Below are 19,811 nucleotides of genomic sequence, written 5' to 3'. Positions count from 1 at the left end.
GCACGTAAGGAAACTAAGCACAGAATGAGATAGAGATTCTCCAGTCTAAATCAATACAGCTTAGTCGAAGCCACGAGATCTGAGGAAAGATCTTACAAGGTCTCACAAAGGAAGTTTATTCCAAGTTTTAGCTTTCTCTTTCGGTAACTCTTCTACCTCAGAAACTCAACAATTGTCTTGATGTACTTCAAACGCAGGCTCCATGTGGCATCTCGCTGCGCACACCAAACATTTGTCAAGAAAATGGAGCTATCTGGAGTGGAGAAGTGACTTTTCTGGGATGCAGCACGTTAAATTGTTTTTTTTCTGACACATTATGGACATAGATGATTTTTGCAGTACAGTAGCAGGCAATTGGGGGTTTCTTCTGCACTGAACCTTCTAAGAAGAAAGTTTACTAAGAAGTTTACTTTCTAAGAAGAAAGTTTACTCTCAGAGAAAGACTAATTACACCATCCTTTTATTTATTATTTGGTATCGCAAAGCGTCCAAATATGCAAAAGCGACTCTGTAAATGATATTTCTGCACATCTACACGGGAGTGGGCAGTCTTTTAAGGGACAAATTTGTGATAAGATTACTTTTTTTTTGTTTAAGAAAAAGTTGCATTAACGCATTAGACCACTAATATTACATTTACCAGTTACTGCCCTTTAAAATATGTATGTAAGCACCTATATATATCTGTGATCTGCATCTGGAATAATGTATAATTACAATTCGCTTAGCGAATGCATGCTGTCTGATTTGACACAGAAAACATTCACAGTGATTTTAGTTGTTGCAGGACAACGTAATTCTTTTTTAATAGATTTGAAAAAAACCACAGACCTATAGATATGATCATGGAAGTTAAATCTGGCTAATGAGAGTCCTTTCCAACCACCTCCTGCAAACTGAGAGTCCGGCCATAAATGTACTTCTTGTATTACAACTAAAAATTATGCCTTCATATGATCCAGTTAACAAAGTAACATAACAAGGAAGCAAACTATTGCAATGTTATCGTATAGAAATGTTGTTTCTAGCTGACAGACTTCTGAAATTTGCACAAATTTTCTTCCATGCTACATCCAACCAACAAGCAGTGTTGGTCAAGTTACTTGAAAAGGGTAATCAGTAACTAATTACTGATCCATTGTTGATCTGCACACAGCTGTTGTCACGCACGTCGCACTCGCTTACGTCACTGTCATGAGACACTCTCGCAAGAAAATCACGGTTTTAGTAACGCAGTAACACAGCGTTTCTACGGGAAAGTAACGGTAATCGAATTACCGTTTTTGCAATAGTAATCCCTTACTTTACTCGTTACTTGAAAAAAGTAATCGGATTACAGTAATGTGTTACAAGTAACACGTTACTGCCCATCTCTGCCAACGAGTCCAACAATGTGAATTTCCAAAGCAGATTCCTCGCTACTGAACACTTTGCAATAGAGATTGGCTGCATGAAACTGCTAAATGTAAGCTGATACATAAGAGTTCGTGATTTGGCTCTTTGGCTTTGCAGCAAGCAACGTTCTACATCTGCTATTAAGTACAGCAACAATGTAGACTGGATGACAGAGATGCTAATTGGGTTTTATGCCTTTTTTTGTTTTTCATAGATTGTTCATTTGTTGTCTTGTTAAATCCTTATCTGTGCAACTAATCTTTAGTTTTAGTTGCACTTTGTATTTAGCACAAAGTAGTTTTTTTTTATGGCAGCACAGAAAAGCTCTACGATGATTCTATCAGGAAAAGAATGTCTATTATCTTGCATTTGTGAAAGTGCAATTGCTATAATCTCACAGGATTACTTTTTCATTGTAACCGGCACTTATTTGACACTACTGACTCAGACTAAAGATACTTAGATGCTAGGATTTAACAAACCCTAAGCATTACGAGCTGTGGGAATCCACTGGCTCCTAGAGGCCAACCCCAGTGCCTCGGTCAAAGGGACTAAAAATGCAGCTTGCAGGGGGATAACTTACAAACTCCCCACAGAAAGCCTGTGACTTTCTTGCTGTGAGGTTAGCATGCTAACCACTGAGCTACCATGCCGACAACAGGCAGAAATCAGGGCAAAAGTCTTTATTAAGCATATATTTCTAGAGTGAATTTATTGTATTCAAACTCAAATTTGTGACCCTGAAAGAATTAATATTGTGCAAGAATTTGTACAAAAAAAAGTTAACAGGCTCAGGCTCATGGTTACAGTCATTATTTTCTGGTCTTTTTAAGGTTAAATCCCACTAAGTGGCTTGGCTTTCCATGGACTGAAAAATAATGAAATACAATGACATTCCTCACATAATAAAATGGCCTTTGTGATATTTTTTAAATACACTGAAACAGATTGTAATTCAAACACAATGAGAATGTGTTACCGGTCATCTTATCCTTCTCTATCCCTCAATAGGCCTCCCCTTGGTGCTGAACCCCTTGCGAAAGAGCAGACTCCATCTGCAGCAGGTGCGGGTCTAATGATGCTTTGATGCCATATGTCAAATCTCATCACTTGCTGAGTCGATTGACATTTCCGTTGATAGCTCCTAGCAACAGCATTACAAGTGGTCGACTTTCACCTCGCCTGCAAAGAGCTAACAACGACAAAAAAAAAAAAAGACAAGGAGAGAAATATTTTCAGAACCACTTTCCAGTTTGTACACATGTGACAACACTTTCATTTTCACTTTCATAACAGAGATGTATTTTAGGATGTAAATTATTCTGAAAGTAATGCAAGGTCATTTGTGAACATATGGTAGTGCAAAACCCTTTTTTAAAAAGTCTGCCAGCACGCTGTACTGTGTTTTTGTAACACTGATTATACATCTGAATATTTCAATGTGTGAGCATGAGTGTGAGAGTGTCTGTGTGCACGGGGTTTGTGTACGCCCATGTCTGCCGTCTCATGTCATCAGTAGACAACTTCTGATTATTACATCAACAGCAGTCATGTTTTAATGTCTCCTTAAATTGTGCTTTTTTGGGCAAATCATAGCTCCACAGCCTACACTTGGCTGGCTGAGTAACTAGTAATCATTCCACTTTGGTTTGATGTGTGGGGCGCTGTCTAGTCACAGCCAGCCCATCAGAGTCAAGTGGCATGGAGTGATTGCCTGCATTGTGTCAGTGATGGAGATCGAAGATACTGTTTGTCCTTGCACAGTGTGTATGAAAAAACAGAACCGAGACAATAAAAAACACACCGGAGCTGTGTGTATCGTGGGTGTTTGGGAAAACTCAAGGCCATTTCTTTGCCCTGAAGAACCCGCGCAGGAATGCAGTTGCCACAAAATACACAGCATTACTAAGATGGTTGTCAAAGCTGCAGGAAAGTGTATGTGGGCTTTGTCCTAGTAGACGCTTTTCACTACACACAACAAAGATAATTGTTATTATTTTGGAGAAGTGGTCACTTATTGCCATGGTTAAGAGCCATAGTGATGGTTAGCAACAGGCCTCTTAAGGAGGATATAGTAGCATGATTACTTTTTACAGTTAATTTGGCATTTGAGAGTAAGCTTGTTTGCTGTCCCTCTAGGAAGCTGACATCTCTTTCTTTGAATAATCTACACTTTCAAACTTTCTAAATTTCAAAACAGGCCCTAAAAAGTGTCCTTTTTTCCCTTCATTCAAACATTCAGAGATTAGATTGTGGCAGAACTACCAATGCTAGATTCTCATTTGCCACTGGGAGCAAAGTGAGCTTCAGTGTCTTATTCAAGGACTACAAGACAATAAGTCAGATTTTTTTTAAAAGAAGAAGAAGGAGAAACGGGTTTAAAATTTCAGTTCAATTCAGTTTTATATAATGTATATAGCACTTAATATTGAAATATAATGACTCTACAATCTTACAATCAGACAAGGCCCTATGAGCAAGCACTTTAGTGAGAGTGGGAAGGAAAAGCTCACTTTGAACAGGAAGAAACCTCCTGCAGAACCAGGCCCAGCTATCTGCTGTGACTGGTTGGGGGTGAGGGGAAGGATTGAGCATATTACTACTAGTATAGTGATTACTAACTTTCTTAGTAGTTGGTTATACACTCATTGGCCACTTCATTATTTACACCTTGGTAGTACCAAGTTGCACCTTCTTATCAGTGAGATTGTTTAAACTTTATGATGTGGCAGCCATCGGAAGATGGGTACTGTGGTCATCGAGGGATGGACATGATCAGCAATAATACTGAGGCAGGCTGTGATGTTTAGACAATGCTCAGTTGGTACTAATGGGCCCAAAGTGTGCAAATTAAAAAACTCCCACACGACTACACCACCAGCAGCCTGATCTTCTGATATAAGGCATAATGGAGCCGTGGTTTTGTAGTTGTTTACATCAGATTTTGACCATCTAATGTCGCAACAAATGTGACCAGAGAACATTTTTCCAATCTTCTCTTGTCCATTTTTGGTGAGTCTATGTCAGAGGTTCCCAATCCTAGTCCACGAGGGCCGGTGTGCCTGCAGGTTTTAGATCTCACTCTTGGTCAACACACCTGAATCAAACGATTAGCTCATTACCAGGCCTCTGGAGAACTGCAAAACATGTTGAGAAGGTAATTTATCCATTTAAATCAGCTGTGATGGATCAGGGACGGGGATAAAGGGCAAAAAAACCAAAAACCAACTAAATAAGCAGAAAAAAAAATACACATATCAATCACCTGGATCACCTGTTGAGAAAGAAAAAAGAAAACAAGCAGAAGAAAACGAGAGCAATACAATAAACAACATCACGATGATGTATGGGAATATAACAGTAAATACTAAATATTAAACATTATTGTGCAGCACGTAATATCGACAGCGCACAGTGTGCTTTGAGGTAGGAGCCAAAAAGGGTGTAGTCTGTGTGTGCGAGCACCCGTGTGTACACCTGTGAGCATGGACGCGCTTATTTTTAAAAGGTTCCTTCATGTAATGACCTGCTAGAGGGTGTGGGGGGGCCACTGCCCTGTCCTCCAGGGAATGAAGCAGGTATGGAGAAGATCAAAACTCCAGACATCCAGAGGCCCCCAGAACACAAGAGACCAAGGAAGACCAACAGAGGGGCAGCCGCGCCACTGTCCCAGAAAGAGCTGAGGAGAGCCCCAGATGAGAGCTCACTCAGCAGCCGCGGAGCAGAAGCCAGGGGGAGTTGCAGTGACGCGCCCGTGAGCTCCGCCGGCAGCCAGCCGCGCCAGAGTGACCGAGCCTCAGGCCGAGAGGCCGGGGGCACCCCACCTCCGAAGTGGCCCGAGCGAGCCCCAGGCTCCAGGCCCCGATAAGCAGCCACCAAGGAGTGAGCCGGTGTGTACCTGGGCGCCCATCCCCGGACACAAAGAACCACCAACGCACTGATGTCTGAGGGCGTCTACCACTGGCAGGGGAAGTGGTGGGGGGAGATAGGCCTCCAAACCTTAGGGGGCCTGAGACCCAACCTGACATATAGACACAGACATACAGGCACACACAGACTCAAACATCCATTCCCACCCTCATATGTAATTACTCAACACTCAACCAACGTGGAGACAGATATAGAGAGACACTGTACACACAATCACACTCCCCAAGCGTACTCTACAAACCGGGTCTAGGTACCCTTGCCCCTGGAGGGGGAAACTGCATCCAGACCCAGGTGGTGTTACCCTTTTCCCTGCGGTGGGGAGAAGCAGACCGCCCCGACTCCGCAGCAGCAGGGAGGCCCCACACTCCAGACCCCAGTCGGATGGCCACCTCCTCCTCCCAGCCCCCCCACACTTTGGATTCTAGCCAATCATTTTACCTTTGCAAGCGTAGTAGGCGGGCCCAGGTATGTACGTTCTTTTAGAGCAGAGCTACAGATTAAAAATGCCCAAGGCGAAGCGGTCAGAAGTCTGGCTGTACTTCACAGCAAAATATGCAAACTCAGCAGCCTGCAACAAGTGCTTTAAGCTGATACTGTGATACTGTGCAAAGGAGGTAACTCCTTGAATCTGATGAAACACCTGGCGACGTGTAGCATTTTGTCAAAAGAAATGCACCGTATTTGATAGCTTGCTGCGAGACCTCACACCGAGCACATCTACTGCCGGTGGTTTGCCTGTTATCGGACCCGGAGTTAGCAACATCCCCCAAGAACCCGAAGAGGAGAGTCCTGTGTTTTTTCCATTGTTTAAGCACTGCTTCCAGCCAAGAGTGATACCATAAATCCCCTATAGCTGCAGAAAAGGCTAACATTGTTATCTTTTTACAAAAAAACAGCTAAACATAAGAGGTTTTTGGACAAAGTGTGTGTTCTCCATTCTTTAAGCACCGGTTCGAGCACCATTTAAGCACCGGCACCATTTCAAAAGTACCGGTTTGGTACTGGTATCGGATAAAACCTAAACGATACCCATCCCTAGTGTGGGGTCAGACTCACAAGACTCAGTCACTACAAAACTAGCACAAAAACTCCAAACACATGATTTGCGGTCCAGCATTTTTTGCCTTTAACTTAATTTCCAATAGGAGCAAAGTTAACCTGTGTTCCATAGTGTAGCAGAAAAAAAGTACAAATCCTATATATACAAATATATTATTATAAATACAAAGTTGATATAGTAATAAATCAGAGGTGTGGACTCGAGTCACATGACTTGGACTCGAGTCAGACTCGAGTCATTAATTTTATGACTTTAGACTTGACTTGAAAAAATGTTCTAAGACTTGTGACTTGACTTGGACTTTTACACCAATGACTTGGGACTTGAATTGGACTTGAACCAGTTTACTTGAAAAGACTTGATATTTTACCCCAAATATAAAATTTAACATGCATATTATATAGAGATTGAAAATGTGACGTCATTCACGGGTAGAACCGCAAAGGATTCTGGGAACTCGTGGCAAGCGGTACTAGCGCGCGCAGGCTTTCAATTAAAATCAGTTATACAGCGATAAAAAGAAACACAAAAATGTCAAGAAGCTGTTGTATTATTAACTGCAATAGCCGGTCGCATGACAGCCACGGGAAGCCGACGGGTAAAGAGATCGGTTGTTATCGGATTACGTCGTTGAAGAGAAATTGTTCGAGCCATGTTTCCGAAGTAACAAAGAGGCGACGGATGGCCTGGATTGCAGCCATTCAAAGATCAAATATAACGTCCCAGAACACTCCAGCTCACAGGTTAGTCTGCTCCAAGCATTTACACGAAGGTCAGTGTTTTTTAGTAGTTAATACGTCATTTTTCATAACATAATTGGTGATATAGGTTACAAGCAAGTCTGGCGCTGAACAGAAATTGTCGCGCTATGCTCCTTTGTTTATTGTGCATAAATAGTGAATTGTCCTGACACAATATTGCGTTTCGCTTCTGTTATTATGGTACACTGACAAAAACATATACTTTTATTCACAGGATAAAACAGGTTTTTTGTATCACTAATTGCCCAGTACGATTACAGCATACAGTATTATTGTCACTGCTACATTTCCCTGATGGGTACCAGAAATTATTTCCACTACTAATTAATTACCGTTGAGCTCAAAGGTTATATTAATAAACTGTTAAGGAATGTGTATTTATGACGACGATTTGTGAGACTGGTAAACTTATGATACGTACGATGGTCTTTCGTTCGACACGGTGCATTTCAAGGTCCTGTACCCATCCGTCGGTAAACTGTACCTGGGCTTGTTGCAGTGACCGGAAGTTACTAAACTTCATGAGTGTATGCACTCACTCCAAGAACCGTATGATTATAAATATGCATATAAATATGCTACGATGAGATAGCTGACTTCATCTAACTAGCAAATGTTGTCCAGGCTACGTTGGTGATACAGTTTTTTTTAATGTGTATGATATTTTTGTCATGCGATTTTAAAGCTGGTCCTACAACCGCATCCAAGAATAACATGCAGCTTATCTCAGAACTGTCGGTGAAAATTATTCTTGGAGCTAGGTTTAATTGAGCTGCATTTTAAAGAGGTGCAATTTCACAATTTGTGTATATTTTCTAAGTTCACTATTTTGTCATGTGTTGAGAAAAACACAGATTTTAAAATTACATGGTCTAATATTTACATTTAGCATAACTGCAACATTATTATTATTATTTTTTTTTTAAAGACTCGAAAGGACTTGAAATTCAAAGTTTCAGACTTGTGACTTGACTCGGACTTTTACACCAGTGACTTGAGACTCGACTCTGACTTGCCTGACATTACTTGAGACTTGACTTGAGACTTGAGGATAAAGACTTGAGACTTACTTGAGACTTGCAAAACAATGACTTGGTCCCACCTCTGTAATAAATAAATAAATAGAAAATTAATTGGCAAGAGGAAATGTCAGTTAGTCAGACTTCATTAAAAAGTGATGTCTTCAATTACCTCTGCTGTTATTCCCCCCCCCCCACATTTAACAGTAAATATGTACACAGTAAATTTCTCAGTATAATTAACTCAAATACCAACACTTGAGTGTTAAAACAACGTCATGTTCTGTGACCGTACAGAGTCTCCCCTGGATGTCACAGTTGTCTTCTTCGCTTTCCAGCTTCTAATATGTAATTGATACTGTCAAGGTGAGGCACCATTCATCAAAGGACCAGAAGAGCAACAATATTTTTCTAACAGTAGCTGTATAATTGACTCCTAAATGATCTGCATGGCCCATGGCTGAGATGTATGCTAATACAGCCCCATTCTGAGCTTTGGCGTCAATGTTGTTAAAGGTGTATTCTCTCCCCTGATGGCCTCTAATCAGCTCTGCTCAGCCTAGCTAACTCCACCTGGAGGACCGGCTACTGATTTTCTGTCAGAAGGAAAAGCACACCATAATTATGCTGCCATTTGAAATTCCATCACTCTCCTTTTGCAGCAGAAATAAGATGCATCTCATTGAAATGTATGTGGAATGCTGGAGGGATATATTCTCGGGTAAACCTTGTCTTTTTAATTAAACACACGGTGGCCTTGGTGGATTGCTTGTGACACAGGGAGTGATCGGGGCACTTAAAGGGCTGCAGCTGAGGTAAATATGCCTTTAATGTCCCAGAGGGCAGCCGGAGAGGGGTATTGGGGGTGGGGTGGGTGGGTTGTATGACTTGGCATGTTTATGGAAGTTCAGAAAGCATGTTTAAAAATGGTCACCTTCTAACTCTGAGGTTAAACTGCAAATCAGGACTCATTTAGAACCTTAGAAGCTGCTCATGCATCAGATATTAAAGCAGACAGGTGATGGCGCTCATGATAGAGGCAGACTACAAGGCACAGGACCATGTTCTTCCTTGTTCCATTACAGACATCTCATCCCATCAATCCCAAATGAAGCTTCACACTCAGTCTGCTCCCAGACGTGACTCTGCTGTTTCTAGCGGCAAAATGAAACATACACATTCATATGGATGAGCTTAATATCTGACTTTTCTAATTAAAGAAAAGACAAAGGAAAAAAAAGTGCCATATTTTCTCACGTGTGTCAAGAAAAGATCAGTAACTCGAGAAAGACAAAGTCAAATGACCTTGACATTTCTTTTCGCCGAAATGCCAGTAGATTATTCAGTCAAGTGAAGAATGAGAGACAGGCAGGAGAGGAAACAGAGGGAGAGACAGAGAAGGGGAAAAAAACAACCAAAAAACCAAAATAGAATTATTCTGAGGGGGAAACAGACAATTTGAATTTCCACTGATATTCCAAAAAATATTTTTAGCTGTATTTACAGACAAGTTTTTGTTACTGTAGCTGTGAGAAGCTCCAGTATGACTTTAGGATTAGTTTTCATTGCGTGGCTTAATGAGCTCTGGGTCATCCTCCGAAACGTATGGTCTTCCTACATGAATACAGTATGTGTGTTTTTGCTGGAGGGACGTGGGGAGGTCGCTGTGGGCTCTCTGACTCAGACCTCCACCCCCCTCAATCGCCTCTTGCTTGGCTGCCTCTCACCTCTCACCTGCCCTGTGGCCCGCAGCCTGAAGACAGGCACTGGCTAATCTTCCTCCCCCCCACACCCCCATTCTCCTTCACTCTCTCCTCAGCAGCCTCTCACAGAGGACAGCAGGGTCTGACTACCAAGCTCACACTTTGACTGCATCGTTCACCTTAAAGAAAGCCTGTGACTAACTGCCACTTGATGGTATTAAAAGATCTTAAAGCCTGCAAAGACAGAACTGTCAGCAGTTTCGATTTCCCACTACTCACGAGGTCTAAATAGCATTACACCCAGCATGCTGTGTTTCAGTGTTATCAATGCCATGCTACAACACGCAGCTGATCTCCACTCCTTGCGGTCCACGTCCATGTCCCTGTCTTATTTAATAAATGCAACGTGCGGCCCTGCTTCCCTCCTGTCCTCATTGTTTTGCCAGCAGTGCTGTGTCGCTCCGGCTCGTCTCCTGAAATGTGCATCTGCATCACCTGTCACTCTCAGGGAGGCATGCCATGTGCTGTTTGATTGACGTCTGGATCCGCTCACTGAGAAGGGGCCGTCTCTCACACGGTTCAGTGCGCCAAAATATGTGTGAACAGAAATGAGGACATTTAGGTAGAATAAGAAACTGTGAAGACGAGGAGGGGGGGAAATAAAAATAAAGCTATATGAGTCGAATTCTGCTCCCCTGCGTGTGTGTGTTTGTTTGACAGAGCATCAGTGGCTGCTTATGTGTGCGTTGTGCTTGTATTCCTGAGTGTATTTCTGCATGCAAAGATGAAGGCCAGACGGTGAGGGTTTTTTTTCTTCTTCTTCTAGTGCCTCATCTAATGTTTCCCAGCCAGGACAAGCATCCCAGCAGAAAAATGACAGGTACACAGGTGTGGTTTGACAGGGCTCATCTGCAGGTCTTACACGCTGTACGAAACCAAGGGGTGCATTAACACTCTGGGGTCCGGTTGAGGAGCACCTACACACACATACGCACACACAAGTCTTCTCTCCAAAAAAAAAAAAAAGAGCTAGCATGTGGGAGGAGGCTTTGATGTTCTTCAATCCCTCAGTGTCCTTTGTGGTCACTTTTTCCTTGTTGCAGGGCACTGACTCTTAAACCAGAGCACAAATCAAAGTCCTGTGTGTCCTACTGATGTCAGTGACGGCAGTGAAGGTCAGCTTGGCAATTTCTAATTTTTGCGCAAGCTGCCACGGTTGGGAAATCCTCTGTTGCATCATGAATGAGAAGAAAATTGTATTTCTTGCTATGTAACCCGCCAGTTCAGACACTTCCTTTCTTTCTTGATGCTATGATTCATTAGCAGAATTACAATTACTGACATGTTCATTGCGGTGCTTTGTTTTCGCCCCTCTGATGGAGCCTTTAACGATCACAATCTGCAACGCAAGCCATCGAAAGCTTTCCAGAAAGCCAACCGACAACTTAACAACGGCTCAGCTGCTTATGCGCCTTATTTATTCAACAATCGGCATCGTTAGCATTCTTCGACACAGCGAGGCTTGTGTGTTTTGATAAAAAGATTTGCAAACTGGCTGAATTCACCAAAAAATGAAAGGTTCACCTTTGAAAGAAACGATGTGCTGTTTGAAAATGTGTCTCTGACAGTTGCAGAACACCCCCCACAAGATTTTTGAACGAGTGGAAACTTGACAGTTTTGTGACTGTCTCCATGGAAACGGTGAGAGGGTCTCATTAGGGTAGTACCAGAAAAATCTGTTTTGGAGGAACAAAACCCCTGACACAAAAGCTGAGACCGGCACCATTTTAAAAGAAGTTAAATGACAAAAAAATTACAAAAAAGGAAAAAAAAAACACAACAAAGGCTCGGTGGAGTTTTCTTGCAAATCTAACAAAAGTCAAACTTCAAAAACAGAGGACAGTCGAGGACTGAGATTATTAAACGTATTTGCAAAGCTGCAAATTCAAAAATGACTCTTGACACAGACTATGAGCTCACTGTTGCACCAGACAAAGCTACTTTTCAAGGGTAATCTCTCTTACATATCACTGGTAACGTTTGCCAACAGTTTCACAGGCATCCACATCATCTGCGGTAGTTTGTCTGCGCGTCTCTTTCCTTCAGCCTCACAATGCATTTTCCCACCCTTAAATTTTACACCTCATAATATTTTTACGCCCACGTACAGATGTAACTGGCACTGGCATTTTTTTATATGAGGCTGTGCTTTTCCTTCGAGGAAATTGTTTAGAAATTCATATTCTACTCAGCTGACACTTTAAAGCCTTACCCATTTCGCTTAAACGCTGGAAGGACAGCGTCAGCAATGTTTAATGCAGACGGAATAAACTCGTCGCTGGTTATTCACTCTGTGATTCGACGCCTTTAATTATTTTCAGATTATAAAAAGGTGAAATCAAGAGGAGTGAATGACTGCGTGTTCAACGATAATGAATTACCAGCTATGCTTAAACCTGAAGTCATGTTTTTTCCCCCCCTTTCCCTTATTAATATCATTTTCAGTGCATAGCAACATGTATTTTAATTCAGGAGTCAGTGTTGCTAAATAATGAACTAATGTTCAACTTGCACCGCATATTCCTGTTTTATCTCTGTGAAATGGCCTGGGGATGTAGCATAATGTAAAATAATGACAAAAGCATGCCAGAGGAGGATGCAAAGGGCCACAAAGAATGACTTGGAGTCATCACTTAGTTATTAAACATGTATCTTCCTTAATTTATGGACGTCAGGGGCAACTTTTCAACCAAAGTTAGATTTTTTCTTTTTGGGTGGGGAGTGGGCTTGTGAGTTAGCACTTAACTAATGTATCAAAAAATTGATTTGCCATTATGTTTCTAAAGCAGTAATGAAGTAAATCTTATTCAAAAGATAAAGGTAATGGAAGCTCATCTCTTGCTCTTAAATGAGATTTTTTAAAAAGCCAGGTCCAGCTGGGTACAAGGACTTTGAAGTTTATTTCTTTATTTTCTCCAGTCTTGAATACAAATGACCACAGTGCATTTTGGCTCTACTTTTCCATACTTAATGGCAATAGTGGTCGCGTTTAGAGTCATTCCCATGTTTATTGCCTGTCATAAAACGGGATTAATCGAAAAAAAGCAAGCGACAAGCTATTTCCTTATTTCAAATATTTTTAGTAAACGCCCAAAGTCTTTTTTACGACTCCTCATTAAAGACTTCTTTGTGCACCATCTTTCATCTTCATGCCTCCATGTAAAATAACATCATTAATGTTAAACTGAAAGCGAGTGAGAGGGTGAAAACGTTTGCATTTTCTGCATCCGGCTCAGGAAGCTTACTCCAGCTGAGCGCGGAGCCGGGGAAAAGGGCCACAGCGTGCCTCGTGGAAAGCTGGGAATTAAGATGCATTATGCCAGGAAGAGAGGTCTTTATTTATGGGAGCATCCGGAATAGGCAGAAGGAAATATAGAAGCAATACCTAGGGAAAGTGCTAAATAGTGTGGGACCATTCCCAGGACAGGGATACTGCAGGAAAACCAGGGGAAGAGCTGGATGCGGCTAATGAGAGCAGCACTGGATCCAACATATGGGGACTTTATGCAAATATGGCAAAACACCTGATTAAAATAAATGAAAAGCTAATGGCCGCGGTGGTCTTTCATCGGGTCACCATACACCTCTGAGCCGTGTTTTTTATATGTCAGCTGCCAACATGTGGGTACGACTACATCTTTTACCTCACAGGAGATATTAATTACAGTTAATTCCAAAGCAGTCACGCATGCGTCTCATTATCGACGCGCTACACACACCGTGGCTCGCCGGGGGAGCTGTGCAACAGAGAGAAAAGAGTATACATGTGTGCTCGTGTGTACATCTGCATTTTGTGTACACGTGGATAGGAGCTGTGTGTGCATTTATCTCATGTGACTATTTCTGGAATCGGATGATGCAGTGTGAGTGTTTGGCAGGTATCCACCGATTTAACAGAGAGGGGTTAAAAAAAAGAGAGAGCCAAGTGAGATGGGGGCTGTGTGACAGGAGAGGTTCTCCACAGCGAAGGCAAAAGCAGGGGAAGGCGACGGTGAGACGAGCCCAAAAAAGAAAGAACCCTCTCCCAATTTGGAGACCTGCTCTTGTCTCCGTCTTTCTTTTTCTTTTTTTTCTCCATGCCTTTTGACATGGCCTTCACCCTTGTGTGTCGGCCCTGATGGCCTGAAACGTGCAGGGAGGAGGCGAGCTTGTTCTCCTCCACACACTCTCAGCCTCTCCTGAGAACACATGACAGAGAGCATCGAGCAAAGCAGCTCCAGCTTTCCTGAGTCAAATTCCCCAGGCTGCCAGGGCCCCGCCAAACCAGCTCCTTGCTACCCCTTTTTTCACTGTCTCCACCAGACTATTTACGATCAGCAAAGAGACAGACAAAATATTTACTAATCTTCACACTTGAATGGTAAAGAGAGGGGGGGTTGAGGGAAGAAGTATAGTATAAGGCTTGACAGCAAATTAGTGCCCTGCCGTGACACATGCAGCGGTGTGGCTCGACAGGTCCCCCCTTTTTCCATTTTTATTATCATCCATGCTTGAATTATTCAGTGGCAGCCATTAGCATAACAGCATCCGTTTTATATTTAGCTCCCCCTATGTTGACTGTGTCAACATTTCACTCCAAATATCCTGCTAACATCCCTGACACGAGGAACGAGGCAGTGGTTTAGAACCAAGTGCAATTAATGACCATGAAGAAAAGAGAGAGTGGGGGGGAAAGGCTCAATTCTTTTTCTTGGTCTTTTAGTTTCAAAATCACAAGCCTAATGTCTTTTCACTCGCTATGAGGGTGAAAAAAACAAAAATGTCCGTAGTTTTGATTAGCATGGCAAACAAGCGGATTTTAATGGCATTTGACAAAAAGAAACTGCCACACATTTCTAGATGTGCTGCAGCTATCACCCAGTCTCATTTGTCACCATTAGCTGTAATATGAAAGATCCCTCATCTCATCTTGGAGGTCTAATTTGTTGGCTTGCAATGGGAGCCGGACTGAGCAGACTGACGCTACAGTGATGAAAGCACTCAATGCTCTTCTCCCTTACTGAGTGAAATTAAAACCTTTACATAGCAGTTAAAGTTGATCTGTATGAGTCACTCCACAGTGACATCTTTGGAGTAGATTTAATCGAATAAAATTTAATTTCTTTACATGATATATGCAGGAAACGGGTCACCAAGAGTTGTGTGTGTGCGACTTATGTCCGCAATATGCTTGCGACTGGCATGTGATTCCATCTCGCCGCTGCTCCTCATCCCCACCAGCTGTACACTTTGACCTCCCACTCATCTTTGATCCACTGTCAAAAGAGCTTGCTCTCTGCTGTTGCTCAGCTTTGCAAGCCTTCACTTCTCACTCCAGATTTGGGCCTGAAGTCACTCAATGCGAGCTTCTGACAGTGTGTTTGAGGCAGCTCCCTGTTTAAGCCTTTAGAAGAGAGAAGAGCCATTTGTAATTCGTTCAAACCAGAACACCTTCCCGAGCGGCCGAGTGCATCACAATGCATGCAGTTTGTTAACTTAATTAGACTGCAAAAGGTTACAGAATCAGGGGAAATAAAGCTGTCAATTTGACAAAAAAGAAACACAGAGTCATAAAACTGTCACATTTATATATGTTAAAATCAGCATATTGATCAGATATATATTTGTGGTGAGATAATTAGAAACAATACAAAATGTAAGTATTTATGTGCTGAGCTCACAGTACATCAGTCATTTTAGAGAGTAGTCTGACCTCATATATGTCAAATAAAACTAAGTTGAGACTGTTTGCATGCAGAGTCTAATATGTGTTCCAGCCCCTTCCCGTGTATCTGAAATAGTGTTTTTTTTAAAAAGCATTAAAAAGAAGCCAAAAAAAAGTTTCCAGGCACATTTTTAAAACAAAGGATTAAAAATTAAACGGAATAGCACCGGCAACCCTCGGTTTGTTTCCCTACATAAATCACATTCGTGCATCTTCGTTTCACTCCATGTTTCCGGGTTATTTAAAATCAGCTGTTAAAATATAAATAAACTTATGAAACGCGGATAATCGGCGTGCTTTTTTTCAAAGAAGAAAAACCCACAGACAGCAAATCTGACATGTGAATGCTAACAGCATAGAAAACGGCCTCTCTGTAAAACAAACAATTAAACCAAACCCTCCACGTCTGTAAGAGTGACTGTCACGCCGAGGCCTCTGAGCAAGCTTGGACAGCGCTGATACCCACTGATGTCACACTCATCCTCCAGTACACGGTGGCGAGTGTTTTCCCTTCTCCTTAGGACAAATGCTATGTTTTTCTTTCGTTCTTTGAACTTCCTGAATTTGATTTACAGTGCAACTCGATGCTGGCGCAGGAACTGATTTTCGCTCCCTTCCTTTCTATCTGCATCAGCATAGAAAAGCACTGCATAAGGATTTTCACTTCCTGCAATCATGCTGCAATGTACACTAAAAAGTTTTCCTAAAAGAGGGGGAAAAAGCACTAAACTTTCCAACAGCTTTGTTATACTGTTACAGGATCTCTGTTTTCTGTGTCTGACGGAGTCGAAAATGCAGAACACAATTGGGTTTTTTTTTTCAGCACGCGCACTTTTGTGTTGTAAAATAAAAAGAACAAGCAGCTTAACACTGACAGTCACATCCCGAACAGAGACTGAAGACGTGTCACCTGTGCTGGAGATTGAGGAGATGCATGTCACTGCTCCTCAGGCTGTGACACATGTCTTGTTGGGCCGGTAAAGTTCCCCCTTTGTCTCCCCTTCTCACTGTGTTTCACAGCCCGGGAACGGAACATGCTCCCTTTCTATGCGCTCCACAGCCTCCTTGTTCTCTCCTCTCACTGTAACACTGCAGTATTTCAGCATACCAATAACACGGACTGTGGGGGATCCTCTCTTTCTCACTGTGCTGCCAACCACCCAGGTGTGACTGCATGTCAAGGAACAGTCTCACTACAGCCACAATTACACTCTCCTCCTGACTTTGCAATGCCAGCCTCTCTTATTAATTCACGACTCACAGATGTAGCCGTATATATGTATGCGTTTGCTTCTATGTATGCTTCTATGCACGAAGCATTCGTGTTCCTACAAAGTACAAGGACGAAAGTCAGTTTTACCATAGCAACACACAGAAAGATTAGGATGTGTGTGTATATCGGTGAGTACAGGTTTAGTGGACAGAGAATTATGGGTTTAAATTAGAATATTGATATAATTTAAGAGTACGATCCATTTTCAGCCCACAGCTGCACAATGCGATTTTATTTTTCAATCGTTTTCTTGTTCTTTTGTTATTTTTAATACAGAAAAAACATCAAATCCATCCTCAAATCGCCTGCTGACAAAGTCAGCCAAAGTAGGAAGATCTGATGATACATTTTTTGAGGCAAAATGTTTTTTTAAGAGATGATTTCCTGGTTGAGACTGCTGTTCTCACCAGTAGGCGTCAGGTGATTGACAGAGTGTAATATAATGTGCGCGCTGACATGAAAGCACTCATCTCAGTCACAACAGACTAACAATAAAACACAGATGAGATGAAATTATGACTTTATCTAGACTTTTTTTGTACAAAAAATGAATGACAGTCAAAAAATACACTGTTAAAAACGAAATCTGTAAAAAAACGGTAATGTCCTTATAATGATCTACCAGTGTGTTATTTTGTTTTTACAGAAGAACATGAGCATTAAACTGGTAAATGTAAAAAGTCAATGTGTGGTTAAAAATTACTTGAATACAGTTGAAAAAAAATAATGTGCAAAAATTCTTCATTTTAAAATTGTACATTTATTGTATTTTTATGTAATTAGTGTTTGTGAGGGGCAAACACTAATGAATGAAAGGCGTTTATAACTAATTAATGCTTATTCTTCAAGTTAATTTACCTAAATCATCATATTTAGACAGTAAGTTACTTTACAGCGTTGTTCTTGGTGTCATCGTTTTATAATAAAACTGCAAGTGTGTTGTCGGATAACGGCTGCCTCATTTCGTCACTTTTCCAATAAGAATTTATGGTCACTGGCGATTTAGAATTAAAATACATTTTGGATCTGAGGCACAGTTTTCACCAGTCAATATTGAACTGCACTGACCTGCAGCACTTGTGCAATCCCCACCCTCTTCACACACAGGTCACAGTGCTGTCGGGTCAGAGCTGCTGTCGCTCTCATACTGCAGGTGTCACAGGCCTGCCGGGCACTGCAGGCCAAGGCAATTCAATAGGCTAAAACTGTACGAGATGTACAGTGTGCAGGGAGCACAAACAAGGGTTTGTTTTAAATTGAGACTCTGCTTTATCAGAGCTGAAAATGTTGGCTTGGCATGTACATGAATTCAAGGAATAATACATTTCCCTTTTTTTTTGGTCGATTGGTGCTATGCCTGAAACACAGACCACCTGCAATCGCTGGGATTTGTTAAGCTGCTGGAGGAGTAAAAATCACTCTTCAATTAAAGGAGTATTACCGGGAGAATTAGCTCTCCAGCCTTTTTTCATTCCATTATATTTGGTAGAACAAAAAGAACTAGAAACACGATAATGATGCTCAGCTTCTTTCCTTATCCTGGGAATTTCCCTTAAAGCGGGAGCAGGGAGGCAGACGCTGATTTGCTGAAGGGCACGTCAGCAGAGTGGGATGCTTGCTCACGCAGAAGTGAAGGGTGGTCCCGGACTGCTCACCCATAATTTTTGAGAAAGGATAGGAGATTAACAAGTTAAAAAAACAACAACGGGGGATGTCAAGATGCAAATGAGGGTGGACAGAAATCAGAAAGGGGAAGAGATGGGAGGTGGAGGGAGAGGTGGTGGTTTAGTCTGCTTGGTGGGAGATGTGCAGGGAGGGGGTGAGGTGGGGCGGTGGAAGTGAGGGTGTGGTGAGGGGTAGGGTGTCTGACATCGCCCCCACGGTCATAACAGCAAGGTCTGCATATGGGAGCAGCTGCTGTGCCCTCTGCTTCCTCCCTGGAAAATATGGCTGGAATATTAATTGCACTGCTAATTCTGCTTATCGCAGCTCTTCGTGATGCTAAGAAGGTCCAGCGAGCCCCGTTCACATGCCTTTTAGCGATGATGATCTGTCTCGCCCAAGCAAGTTAGACTGCCTGAAAAAAAATCAAAGCTTTTATCTGTGAAATGAGAAATATTTGGTGTATCTGACAAAAAAAAAAAAGCCACGTAAAGATCAGCTTGGTGATTCGGGGGAGTATTTAGCACATTGTTTCACAGTTGGCTCCTGTAAATGCCGAATTATCTAAACATAGCTGTTTAAAAAAAAGCGACTGCTCACTTTACTGATGCAATCTGTTTCAGCTTCTACCTTTGGCATCATCTCTGCTTCTGTCTCACATTGTCAACTGATTGTCTGACATGACATCAGCTTGATTGGCTGCAGCACACTTATACAAGAGTTGGGCTAATTTGAAGTAAACTCTACACAAGCGGCTGAGTCGTTGTTTTGTGACCCTGTTTGTGTTGGATGAGTGCACCGTGCCTCTCTTGGGAGCAGCCTACAGGCATCCCACAGATCTGACACGCAGCTCCGCACACTCACAGAGACACCGAGAGAAAGGGAAAAAAGGAAAAAAAAATATATACAGTTCCCCAAGAATCTTGGCTGAATATATTACAGAGATGTAAAAACTAACTTTACGATTTTTTTCTCTCACTCGTTTTTTTTTTTTTGCAGAGCTGCGGTCAAAATAAGTAAAGATTACACGCGTAATGTGCTCGAGAGCATGCCAAAGAGGGTTCAAGGTTTTTGAGATCTTAAATTTACACCGCGTGCATTTCAGATTCTTTTCACGACTTGTCAGGTGCAAAATCTTACCGAAAAAAGAAAACCCCACAATCTAGCATTTTGTGAAAATTTGTGTAAAAATGAAACACCCCTTCTCGGTGGCAACACAAGAAAATCTCTGCAACATCAGAAAG

The sequence above is a fragment of the Astatotilapia calliptera genome, chromosome 9 (assembly GCF_900246225.1).
Source record: "Astatotilapia calliptera chromosome 9, fAstCal1.2, whole genome shotgun sequence".
Taxonomy (NCBI): Eukaryota; Metazoa; Chordata; class Actinopteri; order Cichliformes; family Cichlidae; genus Astatotilapia; species Astatotilapia calliptera.
The sequence above is the reverse complement of the archived record's forward strand: the minus strand, read 5'-3'. Positions refer to the sequence as shown.